Source organism: Bidens hawaiensis, unplaced genomic scaffold (genome assembly GCF_021521415.1).
Source record: "Bidens hawaiensis isolate Kalapana, Puna unplaced genomic scaffold, B.hawaiensis_p1.1 tig00034576_1, whole genome shotgun sequence".
Taxonomy (NCBI): Eukaryota; Viridiplantae; Streptophyta; class Magnoliopsida; order Asterales; family Asteraceae; genus Bidens; species Bidens hawaiensis.
This window is the reverse complement of record NW_027505324.1, coordinates 75790-89219: the sequence shown is the minus strand read 5'-3', so window position 1 is coordinate 89219 and position 13430 is coordinate 75790. Positions and strand designations below refer to the sequence as shown.

General features: G+C 32.3%; 1 pseudogene across 1 annotated transcript; it reads left to right on the top strand.

Annotated features, from left to right (window-relative positions):
- On the top strand, window positions 1-4360 carry LOC143612381 (aldehyde dehydrogenase family 3 member F1-like; annotated as a pseudogene). Its single transcript, XR_013149935.1, has 10 exons — window positions 1-205; window positions 1204-1272; window positions 1365-1461; window positions 1589-1795; window positions 2021-2145; window positions 2663-2767; window positions 2854-3024; window positions 3194-3284; window positions 3368-3517; window positions 4041-4360. The product of XR_013149935.1 is annotated as an aldehyde dehydrogenase family 3 member F1-like (transcript).
- Window positions 4361-13430: the final 9070 nt, after the last annotated feature.

Genomic DNA, 13430 nt, shown 5'->3' with positions numbered 1-13430 from the left:
CACAATGGCAGCAATTGTGGATGGTTTTGAAGGAGAGTTGAAGGAATTGAGGGAGGTTTTCAATAGTGGAAAGACAAGAGAAGCATCATGGAGGAGGTCACAACTGCAAGGGATTCTCTCTCTTTTCAAAGAGAGAAAAAGTGACATCATGGAGGCTCTCAATCAAGATTTGGGAAAGCATAACGTAGAAGCTTATAGAGATGAGGTAATAACTTAATCGTCTAACGTAGCACATTCAAAACATCATTGTACATGTGTATTATGTAGTTCTCACATTTTTTTTAACATATTCCTCGTTCTAAGGGATCGAGTCCATTTTAAAACCAAGGATACGTTGAGAACTACGAAACCGCATAACCCATTTGCACGTGATATTTTTGACTGATATATGTGTGTGTATATATTCTTGTTTTTGTTTTTGTTAATTTAGTCTATTATAGATATCATATAGTATAGAGTTTGAGTTTGACTACAACTAAACTACACGACTACCACTTGGATCACAATCATCTTTTATTATTTATCTTATTAATTTGTTTTGCTTTCAAGATAAGTATTGACTTTGCTTTCCTTTGTTCACTAGGATTCCTATGTGTATTTAAAGAATTGGCTACATCAATAATAATTTGAAGTTCTCTGATATCGTAAGTCTTTATATAGTTGTAAAATTGGAATCAAAGGAGAACATATTTTACTAGATCTAACTATTTGGCATCTTAGTTTTTTTTATATTTTATTTTTAACGTCTAATAATCTGCAACTAAATCCATCGATCTAACCTACTTAATGTGAAAACCCTCGATCTTCAAAAGGGAGTGATTACCTCTTACACCATCATATTGTTCGTATATTTAATATTTTATCTGTAAAAGTGACATTTTTCTATAGTAATGAATTGCAAAATACAATTATTTGTATATTGAAGTTTTGAGTGATGAGAAGAGAGTAGCGTACACGAAATTTGCTAAATAAAGAGGCTTGAAGTTATTGTCATAATAAATTGGATATTATACTGAAAAAGATAATTATGCATTTATCTTATATTTCATTTTGTTTTGGTTTCTGCCTGCTTAGCAAGTGTGGCTTTTTATAGAACAAAACAAAAGAAGTAAACAAAAAACAAAACCGTCAATGATAATTTAGTGTGTTTAATAATTAGTTGAGATGATCTAATAATGTTCTTTTGGATTTGAAATTTTGAAGATTGGAACAGTGATCAAATCTGCAAACTATGCACTAGAGAACTTAAAGAAATGGATGTCTAGCAAAAGGGTAAATTTCCAACGTTTATTTTATCCTTTTGACATGTTTTAATCCTTTAGAAGTGTGTTTTTAAGGGTAAAATAGTAAATTCATGTTGACAGGCTAAATTGCCGCTAGCTTCGTTCCCCAGCTCGGCTAAGTTGGTTCCGGAGCCGCTTGGTGTTGTACTCATCATATCCTCTTGGAATTTTCCATTTGGTACCTCAACTTTATGATTTTTACATAACTAACCTTTGTTAACTGTTATGTACATGTTTGATTAGTTGTATTACTTTGTTGTAACGACTCTTAAAACATGTTTTTGTTTCAAAATTGAATACAACAGGATTATCATTTGAACCAATAATAGGGGCAATAGCCGCAGGAAATGCAGTAATCCTAAAGCCTTCCGAGCTAGCTCCAACATGTTCCTCAGTTCTCGCTAACACTATCCGTGATTACCTTGATAACTCGGCAATTAAGGTCGTTGAAGGTGGACAACATGTCGGTGAATATCTTCTCCGACACAAATTTGACAAATTATTCTTTACAGGTCCAAACTTTTCTTTGGCTTTTATATGTAGTATGTATGTCTTCTTGACTTATTCTTTTTAATATTACAATATAGTTTTCTAGTTTGAATAGTACATCTCATTTTTGGTGTCACACATGCTCATATGATGCAATATAACAATAGTATTATGTTGTATAATACATTTCTGCAACGCATGCCTTAGAGAAATACAAGACTCATAATTTGAAATATGATTTTCGACAGGCAGCCCAAGAGTGGGTGAAATTGTTATGACAGCTGCTGCTAAATTTCTAACTCCAGTGACTCTAGAGTTGGGTGGAAAATGTCCTGCTGTGGTTGATTTCATCTCTAGTTCTTGGGACAAGAAGGTAATTATATTAAATAATATAAGATCAAGCTTGGCAATACTATTTATCTATGTATACTCAGGAAAAAAATTGCATACGAGTTCATTTGAATCAACTCAAATTATACGAGAAATTTTGTATCATCTCAAATGATACAATAATTAGTCGCAATGGGTCACTTGTATAAATTATGTTTCCTTAAATTATGTCCAAGTGAGCCAATACCACCAAGACCATTGTCCGCTGCCACGACCTACTAGTCACACCGCACCAACATTGCCACTAGCCATCGTTAAAATATAGTCGATGCACCAATTTTGATACTTTTGTATTTTCTTAAAGCGGTCTATTTTAACCGGACCCTATTTTGGCTAGAACTTGTTTTGATCTGAACGGCGCTTGAACCCATTATAAGACTCTTTCTGGCTATTTTGCTAGACTTACTAAGATCAACATTTAAAATACACCTCAATAATATAAAGTAGATTATAAACATGTCTATATATATGCCCAATTTCATGTTTATTTCTCGTAGCAGATCGCGATTAAAAGAATTATTTGGGGCAAATATGGAGTGTGTGGAGGACAAGCTTGTATCGGAATAGATTACATTCTCACACAGAAGAAATTTGCACCTACATTGGTAACAAACAAATCTTGAATTTCATATCCATATCAATTTACGTAACATTAATCACCAGAATTAATATACGGGTTTAAATATTTTAGGTTGAATTATTGCAAAAATACATCAAGAAATCATTTGGAGACAATCCAATGTATTCTCAGCATGACTAGGATAATAAACAAGAAACACTTTACAAGACTGAAAGGGCTTTTAGAGGAACCTGGTGTCAAATCTTCAATCGTTTATGGTGGTAAATCGGATGAAGAAAATTTGTAAGTAAAGTTTATGTAAATCTTTTCAACAATATAAATTTAAATCCTGCAAGGGTGCATGCATAGGTGGTTTTTATAATTATATGAGTATTTAGGAGTATGTTAGTCTACGGTTTTAGAAAAAATTAAATATAGAGGCCGGGAATTAATGAATCTTGAGCCCTTGTAGATTTATTGAGCCGACAATACTGGTTGATCCTCCACTTGATTCCTCGATCATGACCGAAGAAATCTTTGGGCCGTTGCTTCCAATTATCACTGTAAGAAAACTATCACCTTCAACCATTGTACTACATATATCAATGGTAACAAATGGTCAACCATGTTTGACTTTTGCATGCAGTTGGAAAGAATTGACGATAGTGTTGAGTTTATAAGGGCAAGGCCAAAACCACTTTCTATTTATGGCTTCACATCCAATGAAAAACTACAGAAAAAGATGATTTCGGAGACTTCATCAGGAAGCATTACATTCAATGATTCCGTAGTTCAGGTAATAATACAACAACTTATATATTAAACAATATTTTAATTTTAAACAAGGGTATGCGTAAAACGTTGAACTAGACCGCCCAATGAGAAGCAAATCAGCCGGATTGAGATTGTTATGGTTCGTTTTTAACAGTTTAACGTTCTAGCCTAGGGTTTTAAACTAGTGATTTGTCATATAATTTTTTTTATATTTATATTTATATATTTGTTCTGTAAACACGTAGTTAATTATACTTATAATTATTTTTATCATTTTAACAAATGAAACAAGAGTAAACTGTCATTTTTGTCTGGTTTAGTCATTTTCGGCACTTGCATAAATTTTTTTTTCCGCCCTTATGGTTTCTAAAACTTGAATAATGACATTTTACTCAAAAAACAATTTTTTTGGTTTATCATTTTTCGAAACTTAAGCTATCGGTTCGGCCCATAATTTTTTTCATGGACCGTGAGCATCTAAGTTATTAATTAGTATATGTGACTGTTTAACAATAGGTTATGTTTTTTTATGAAAAACATTACAGTATGCAGTTGATACATTACCGTTTGGAGGAGTTGGTGGAAGCGGATTTGGAAGGTACCACGGAAAATACTCGTTCGAAAATTTCAGTCATGAGAAGGCAGTGATGATGAGGGGATATCTTATTGACTTTGGGTTCAGATATCCTCCCTGGAATAACAAGAAATTACAGCTACTTAAATCTGGTTTACGATATGATTACATTACACTGGTTTTCGTTAAGTTAGGCTTAAAAAGTAAAGCTTGATTGATTGCTTTTAAATACCTTCAACATGTTTTAATAACTGTTTGAATGCTGTTTGTTAATGTTGTTAGTATGTGTAACTATTTGAAGTTATATAACTAAGAATGTAAAAGTAATTTTGTAAGCAATAAATATGTGTTGATCATAAAGATTTGTAATGTGAAAATATACACCTTTTATGTGTTACCTATACTAGCTTAAACCAACAAATATCAATACATAAAATTCTTAAATCTTTATGTATATCTTATAGGTAGAAAGATGTATTATATACATTAATGTTTTTTAAAAAAATCAAAATATGTAAAAAATAATATATAATTAGATTTTGAAAACACATAATTACTATCGAATGTAATTTGACTAGCATTTACTATTTAATTGTAAACAAATAAGATTTTAAAGTTTTTTTAAAACAAAAAATAAAAGATAATGTAAAACAAATATATTTTATTAACATAATTACTATTTTCTTGAAAAAAAGTATTATTATAAAAGTGAAAGAAGTGTAATTAACAAAAGAGAAAGTAAAAGAAAAGATTAATAATAATAAAAAGAATATAAAAGCAGCAAATGAAATGAGCAGTTTTTATTTAATTATAAGATAGCATATATGGAAAATCAAATGTAGCAAGTAGAATATAGATTTAAGGTATGTTTGGTAAAAACTAGCTGGTAGTTGATTAGTTGTAGTTGAAAGTTGGTGACTTGAAGTTGGTAGCTGGTAGCTGTATTTTTTTAAATATATTTAAATGTTTGACAGAGTAGCTATAGCTTTTCATAAAATGTATAAAATGATCAAAATGGGCATAATTTAAAAAAATAATAGTAAATGTATTTATTTTGAAATGTTATTTAAGTAATTTAAAATACTAAAAGTTTGAAGCTTTTTTAAACGCCACTAGTGGGAGTTTCAAGTTTTAAGTTTTTTCTTCTAACCTAAAAGTTACAATCTTTTTGAACTAAACAAGACTTTTTAATTGAATATAAGATTTTTTCTAAAAGCTTGAAGCTAGAAGTTATTAAAAGCTCTCAATCAAATATACCCTTAGACATATTAAAAAAAAATTAGACTAATGTGCAGTGGCGGACCCAGGATTTTTTGCCAATGGGGTCCCATATTTTCGGTGTTCAAATTTTTCGGGTCGGTCGTTGTTCAGGTCGGGTCGAGGCGAAGAACATAATAAAAAACAATATCATAATAAAACTTTCTTTTCAATCATCACTACCTGAACGGGTCAAAATGGGTCGGGTTGACACATAAACACTTTGTTTTCCCTTTCTTAAACATTTTTGAGATAGAACCTAGATCCACCCTTTCATAAGCATGTGTTGAAAACCATTAACTTAAACTAGTGAAAAATAAAACTGATATTTTAAAGTGTTTGAATGTTTCCAAAGTTATCATTGCAACATTAGCAATCAAATGATTGATTAACACTAAAAATTAACACAAAAAACCAAAAACTGAGCCTTGTAAGACTTGAACCCATGACCTTTCAAAGATAAAACAAGGGACTTTCCACCAGACCACATCAACATTAATAGTATGGGTTCCAAGTATTAAATCTTATGGGGTCCTCAAAAAATTTAATATACCGCTTCTAATAAATTTTTAAAAAACATTGGTGTCTCGGGACCCCGATCCACACTATGTGGGTCCGCCCCTGCTAATGTGTATGCATATGGAACATCACACATGATGTCCACGTAGCCTATGTGAGCTCATTGGAATACCGCGTCCTTTGCCATCATCTCACTAGTGAAGGGGTGCAAATGACCATGGTCACATGAATTATATTTTTATTTGTTATATATAAATGGAATTATGGAGAATAAGGTATAACATAGGTGGAATGAGTTGAATGAGGAAGAAAATAAGGCTGATGTGTTAAAAGTGATTGAAAATAAGAACAATGGCCCATAATGCATAGTGTAGAGCACGACAAAGGAGATAAGAGTTAATATGACAAGGAAAGGGTTGTATTGTAGCCAACACCCCCACGTTGCCATCCGTCATTTACGTAGATGTGTCTAAACAATCAACATCCTCACTTGCCATGCAAAATTTACTTTACGTCGGTTGATCGGTCGGTTCTTTCTCTTTCATGTAATTTCTTATAGTATCTTGGTTAATTATTGGTAAGTTAGTTATTTGTTATTAAGCGCATATATAAATAGGGCTACAAACGAATTGAATGAACAAGAACAAAGCCTTATTCATGTTTGTTTACTAAGGAAATAAACTTGTTCATGAACGATTCACGAACACACGTACATCTTAGCAAATGAGATTTCTTGTTCGTATTCGTTTATTAAGGAAATGAACATTTTTGTGAACTGTTGATAAACATTTAGCGAACACAAACAAATGTTCACGGACATAAAAAAAACACAAATGAATACAAGCGATCATATATTCATTTTACTATTTTTGAACAGAATCTCCATTTTCAGTAACAAACATTACGCAGAATCCACCAAAAATAAGTATATACTTAACATAATTATCCGAACTTTGACACAACCGGGGTTCCATATTTTTTATGATTAAAACAAATTAAATAAAAATTTATAATATAAAAACCTTTAAATGAACAAACACAAACTAACATAAATGAACACCGAACGTTGACGAACATAAATGAATGAACGTAGCCTTTGTTTATGTTAATTTGTTCAAATAAACGAACAAAGTTTCTTGCTTATATTCATTCATTTATTAAACAAATATACATAAACAAACTTCTCGTCGAATGATTCATCAACTATTCGCTGAACGCTCTTTTTGTTTGCAACCCTAAATAGAATTATTGTTTACTGATCTTTTTTTTTCTTTGGGTCAGACTCGTTATCTCTAATTGGATGATGAAAAGAAACGGAAGGTTGTACTTCATGGAAGGATTATTTTAGATTTAACTAGGTATAACTCGTGTAATACACGAGTGATTAAAAAAATACAATAAAAAAAGTTAAATTTAATCATATACGTAATAACATACCTTACGGATTCATAGGATATAAATAATGATAAATAAAATTTCATAACTCATAAATATCTAAAAACCTCATTGAATATAGAGGTAGGCAATTAAACCAGTTAACCGAACCGGTTTGAAACCGATTATGTAGAAATCGGTTTGGAACTGATTGAAACCGTTGATTTAGAACCGGGCTTTAATTTTCTCCATCAAAACCGGTTTCAAACCGGTTAACCGAAATTGTCCAAAACCGAGCAAAAATCGGTCAAAACCAGAACCAAAACCGATCGTAACATGGTAAGAAACCGGTTCTAACCCAAACTGAAACCGATCATAAACCGGTTTTGATTTTTGTTGACCAAACCGAACCGGTTTTAACCCAAAGCGGTTTTGAGTTTTAACCCAGTTCGTGCACCTCTAATTGAATACAACATTTAAATTTACATTTGTAACTTTGCTAGTAACGCTATAAATAGTAATAGTATCAGTTGACATCCACGTTATTTATTTTAGTTGAATGACATGTAAAAATGACCTTGTTTTAATAGTATAGGTAGATTATATAGATGTAACAAATGACCATATTAATAGATCGTAATAGTATGGATTTAATATTGATAACGAAAGGAAATGTTGTACTTCATTGATAATGTACAAACTAACGTGGGTGTATTTATTTCAGATATAATTATATAGATGCATCAAAGGGACATAACAACATCAAGTTGTGCAAAAAATGTGTCACTTTTCATATAGTTGAGGGTTATACTATGATTAAAATTACGTACAACTAACAAAGTACTTAAGTAATAGTACAATAATATTTAAAACGAAAAGAGATAGTTATAATTCATAAACATTGAAAGATTTCTTTGTATAAAACATTTGATGTTTTATTGATAAGTTGTAAAGATCGAGTGTGATGATTGTTTATGTGGCTTTCATTTGTGCTTAAACAACCACTGATAATATATCCATAAGGGGATTGAATTTATAGGTACGCCATGACTCCTAAGAACATGCTAATGCTGAAAATGAAGGCAATTATTTGTTTCTATGTGAATATGAACATGAATATGATGTAAAAAGGCATAAAGTGTAACATCCTAAATTCTCGTATTTAATAAAAGAAAGTTGTGTTTAGTTATCGGACATGAATAATTAATTAGTATTAATAAAGAACATGAACTTGAACTAATTAAGATGTATTAAAGGGAATGGGCCTTAGGTTCATGGGCTTTAAGGGATATAAATATCCCCTAAACCAACCTAAAACCCTAAATCCTCATTCTTACCATCTTATTCTCTAACACACTCCAAAAACACATACACCACACCACCATATACGGGCGGCGGCCGAGAGAGAGAAACGAGCAAGATCCGGGAGAGATTAAACGTTAGTTGTGATTAGATTTTTGTTATTCGAGTCCTACACGAGATCTAGAGTTCCTAAACAAGTTAAACGAGATCCAAACGAGCACTAAAGGTATGTTCTTGACCCTTTAAAGTTTATGTTTTATTAGCGTTTAGCATTGAAACTTAAAACGAGAGTAGATCGGGTATAAACGAAACATAAAGTTGTAAACTTGATGATAAATACGAGTGTAATGAACCCGAAAATGGAAACGGCTCGATTAATGAACCCTTAACACTAGTATTGAACGTTTTTACCATAAAGGTCCAAACTTTACGTCATTCCGGGCTAAGTTTTAGCCGAACAAGGCCATGGGAATGATCGCGGGACTTGTTAACGTCATATCCAAGAATTTCTCGATGAAACGAGGGTGATTCTGGTGATTACGAATGAACAGAGGCGAATGCTGAATAACTTCGCCTGCAAGCCAACTTCGCCTTCAAGCAAGTTCGCTTGCAAGCAAGTTCGCCTGCCAAGTTCGCCCCTGACAACTTCGCATGGCATATGTTCGCTTAAGGTTAACTTCGCCAAACCTAACTTCGCTTGATGTTAAGTTCGCTACAAGCAAGTTCGCCTACCTTATCAACTTCGCTGAACCATATGTTCGCTGGACTCTAAGTTCACCGAGTCTTAAGTTCGCTTAAGTTAAGTTCGCTTAACATGCATTTTAAGGTAACGAATCGGGATAACGAATGAGTAGGTGAATAAAATAGTAACTTAAAATCCTAATAGGAAATGCGTTAAGACAGTTAATGAAAATAAAATTTTTCCAAGCTGACCTGGCAGCTCGACCCCAGCCAGGGGCTCTGCCCCTTGGACCCTGCTAGGGGCTGCCACCCCTATACCCCGCTGCCAGGGGCGCTGCCCCCGGACCCCCGTTCGTTGTGGGTTATATAAAGATAGAAATACAACATGAGTAGTGATAGTTAATTGATACGTGTATTTATTATACAGTCAGCCGTGCACAACTGAAGAAAGGGATTACGATTAACGGTGAACGTAACCGCATTCAAGTGAGTTTCTAGCCCCATTTATGTGTTATGTTTTCGGGGCTGTGTGCATACTCAATATGTTTGTTAATACGCTTATCCTAAGAGATAAGTGTATGCCTTATGTGAATAATGTGAAATGTATGAATGATTGTTTGATGGTACGTGAACGATCTTCGGATATTGCACGTACTGTCAGGTTGTAATGCTATGTATAAGGTAAGTATGATACGTATGCTTATGTGTATGAATGTGATAAAGTTAATAAAAGAAGGAAATGATGGTTGTATGGTTACAAAAAGGGTACCGAGCACTAATAATACTCGAGGTATGATGTATGGTTGTATGGTAACGAAGAGGGAATCGAACCCTACTAATATTCGAGAACTAGGGAACCGAACCCTACTAATATTCGAGGAAAGAGGGTACCGAGCCCTAATAATACTCGAGGAAGGAGGGTACCGAGCCCTAATAATACTCGAGGAAGGAGGGTACCGAGCCCTAATAATACTCGAGGAATGAGGGTACCGAGCCCTAATAATACTCGAGGAATGTAGGGCGTAATGCTCTTTATAACGTAAGATATGAAAGCAAGTTAGTACAAAAGAAAGTATGAAAGTATGAATGAAAGAATATAAGTTTGTGTGTATTGTATAATGTATGATTAACTAGAACTCACTCAGCGTAGCTGACTTTTAGTATGCACGCAGGTGAGTAGAATGAGGCAGCTCGCTTAAGGAGACACGTGGCATTGAATAAGAGACTGGCATCAGAAGGCTCAAGACGTGATATGTTTTAATTACTTTGCTTTTTTTGAAAGACAAGTTGTTGTTTAAGACAAGTTTTGAATCGTTACGAAATGTTTTATGAAAGTTTTTAATGTTCCGCGAATGTTTTAATTAACTCTGATATTTAGAACTGCGTTTATGTGTAAATCCAACACGAAAGTAGGGCTACCGGTAACGGGGCCTTACATAAAGCGAATTTATGATATTGATGACGGATATTTTAAAAGTTATCTAATAATTATTAATTAATATATAACCAAAACTAGACACTGAAACTCGACTAAACTACTAACCAACAAGTGAACCGATCAACTCTAGTAAAGCTAAGTAAGTTTGGATATCGAACATGGGAGTCTTTAAATTTCGTAAATTAGCTAATTAGACTCAACTGACTGACACGACTATTCAATTTATATTATTTTAAAAGGAGGGTTTACTGAAAAGTAAATTTAAACTAATTGAGAAAAACAAGTTAATTAAACAAAGGACAATTTAATATGATTCATAAGATGATGAAAAAAAACCACCTAGGCTAGAATCCCCAATGAATTAGTTATCAATTAATTGAAAAATACTTTATTGTGGAACTGAGATCATAAAATATTCACTTAAAGGAAACCCGAACAGGACCTCTGAACCCTTCTCAAGAAGTCACCTATAAATTTCTATTGGGTTCATAAAATTACCGATTTAATATCAGTCTTCCTCACAGTTATCCAATTAGTTATGAAAGAGTACCTTTAAACGAAATCCTACCTCACAACGCGGAAATCAAAGGTAGTTTAATATATAAATTCGACTCAATAGACAAAGTTGACAAATCAAACCTAAATGGGCTCCTAACGAAGAACTAAATCTAGCAATTTAACCAACAAAAACCTATCAAATAATCTATCACCTCACAACTATTTAGATTAGCAACACACTTTTATTTATTATATTAATAATATTGTTTATATGATTTTATTATAAATCCACAACAAATATGTCAAGAACACACAGTAAATGATCTAACGGAATCCTTATATGAAAGACATTCACCAAAGACTTTGTGAAACAATCAAACAAAACTTAGCACACATATGTATCGAATGAATAATATTAAACTCTTTACAAAATCATAAAACCATAATCAAAGGCATAATCCAAAATAAAATCAAATGTCAATCAAATGTTCTTCATAAATCAAGGCAGTCTATAAAGTTTAGCATAACATCATTAAATCAAACAAAATATAAATAAAAACACAACCGGAATTCATGGTGATTAAAACAAAATAAACAGAATAAAGAAGTCTGGAGGTTGAAACCCGTGAAATCTTCAATCCCGCACTTTTAACTCTTCAAACTGTGATTCCTAGCCTCCGAGAACTCCAAAACTTGCAATACCGACTCAAAAATTCGTCCTTGGTGGCTAGTTGGTCGTGTGTTTTGTTAGGACTAAGGTAATGCGTTTATATAGGATATTCCAAACCTCAAAACCCTTTAGATGACCAAAACTCTCTGGAAATCTGGGCTCTAGGCATCGCACGGAGAGCATAGGGTTGAGGAAATGTGACGCAGTGATAATGAAACTGAGAGCGATGAAGATTGGAGTTGTGTTGAGGGTCCATAACGTAACTTAAATGATACATGGAATATGAAAAGGAGGATGCATACAAATCATCGCTTGGTTCAACTCATGGTAAGATACTATTTGTCTCACTTTTCTTTTAATCATGCTTTTAAATGAAATTGTACGTGTATAAATCTTAATTCTTAAATATATATAAACGAAACCTCCATACATTCTTTCAAGCCATCAAATTGTTTTATTTGTAACTAGGTTAAAAACATGTGTATTACACGGGTCCGAATAATTTAAAAATAAAAAAGAATAAAGAAAAAAAATAAATATTACATAAATAATTTAAAGTTACAATTCAAATATATCTGAGTATATTTTCTTGTAAAGAGAAAAATTAAAAAGTTAAAATGATGATATTACAACAATATTATCCTAATATTTTGGGTGAGAAAAAGTAGAAATATAGAAATATTAGATTGACACTTGGCAAAAAGGGTTTCCTTTATTATATAGGATAGATAGATAGATTGGAGGCTTCTCATTCATTTGACCCGAATTCACGGGTATGAGTCCCACCAAACCCTGATAGCCCTTAAACGGGTTATAACATCCCATTAAATTAAAAATTAATCTTACCAAATATTTAATATGAAAATCCTATAAAATATGGATATACTAAAAATTAGTATCCGTTTTTTTAAAAGATATTATTTATAATTAAGAAACAATTTTATAGTAAAAAAAAAAGTAAGCGTGTCATGGTTCTCACCAAACCCAAATAACTTTTAAACCGGCTTATAACATCTGATTTATTTGTGAAGCTTTTTAATCATCAAATCCTATGTATATTTTTAACTTTCTTACAATAATAAATTAAAACCCAAAAAAATATATAAAAATCATAAATAAATAATGTAAAACAATCCCGTAATACGGGAGGAAAAAAACTAGTTTCATATAAAAAAACTCATGATGCATCTAAAATGCTTGTTTTTGTTTTTCTTTTATTCATAGGCCGGTGTGTTTTACGGGGTGGACTTATGATTGGGCTCGTGCTTTAGCCCGTTTGTACACACTAGTTCATATAATAATTTACTTGTAACAAAATTAACATAAGACCAAATTCCTTTTTATCTAAAGTCGACAAACCGTTTTGCATTTATGCTTCATATGTTAAAGTTAACGTAATCACAGAAAGACAAAAATATTAATAGTAATGTTTTTAGGGAAAATTCTCAAAATGGCCATTTTAAGAAGAGAACTGAGTAGATAACCCTAAATTCCTACCCATTTTCAAAATAACCCATTAAATTTGGACTGAGGAGATAAAATCTGGAAAAATCTTTAAACCCATAGAATTCTGACAAGTGTCAAACTTTTTCAAAATCCGACGGTTTTTTTAAAAATGTTGG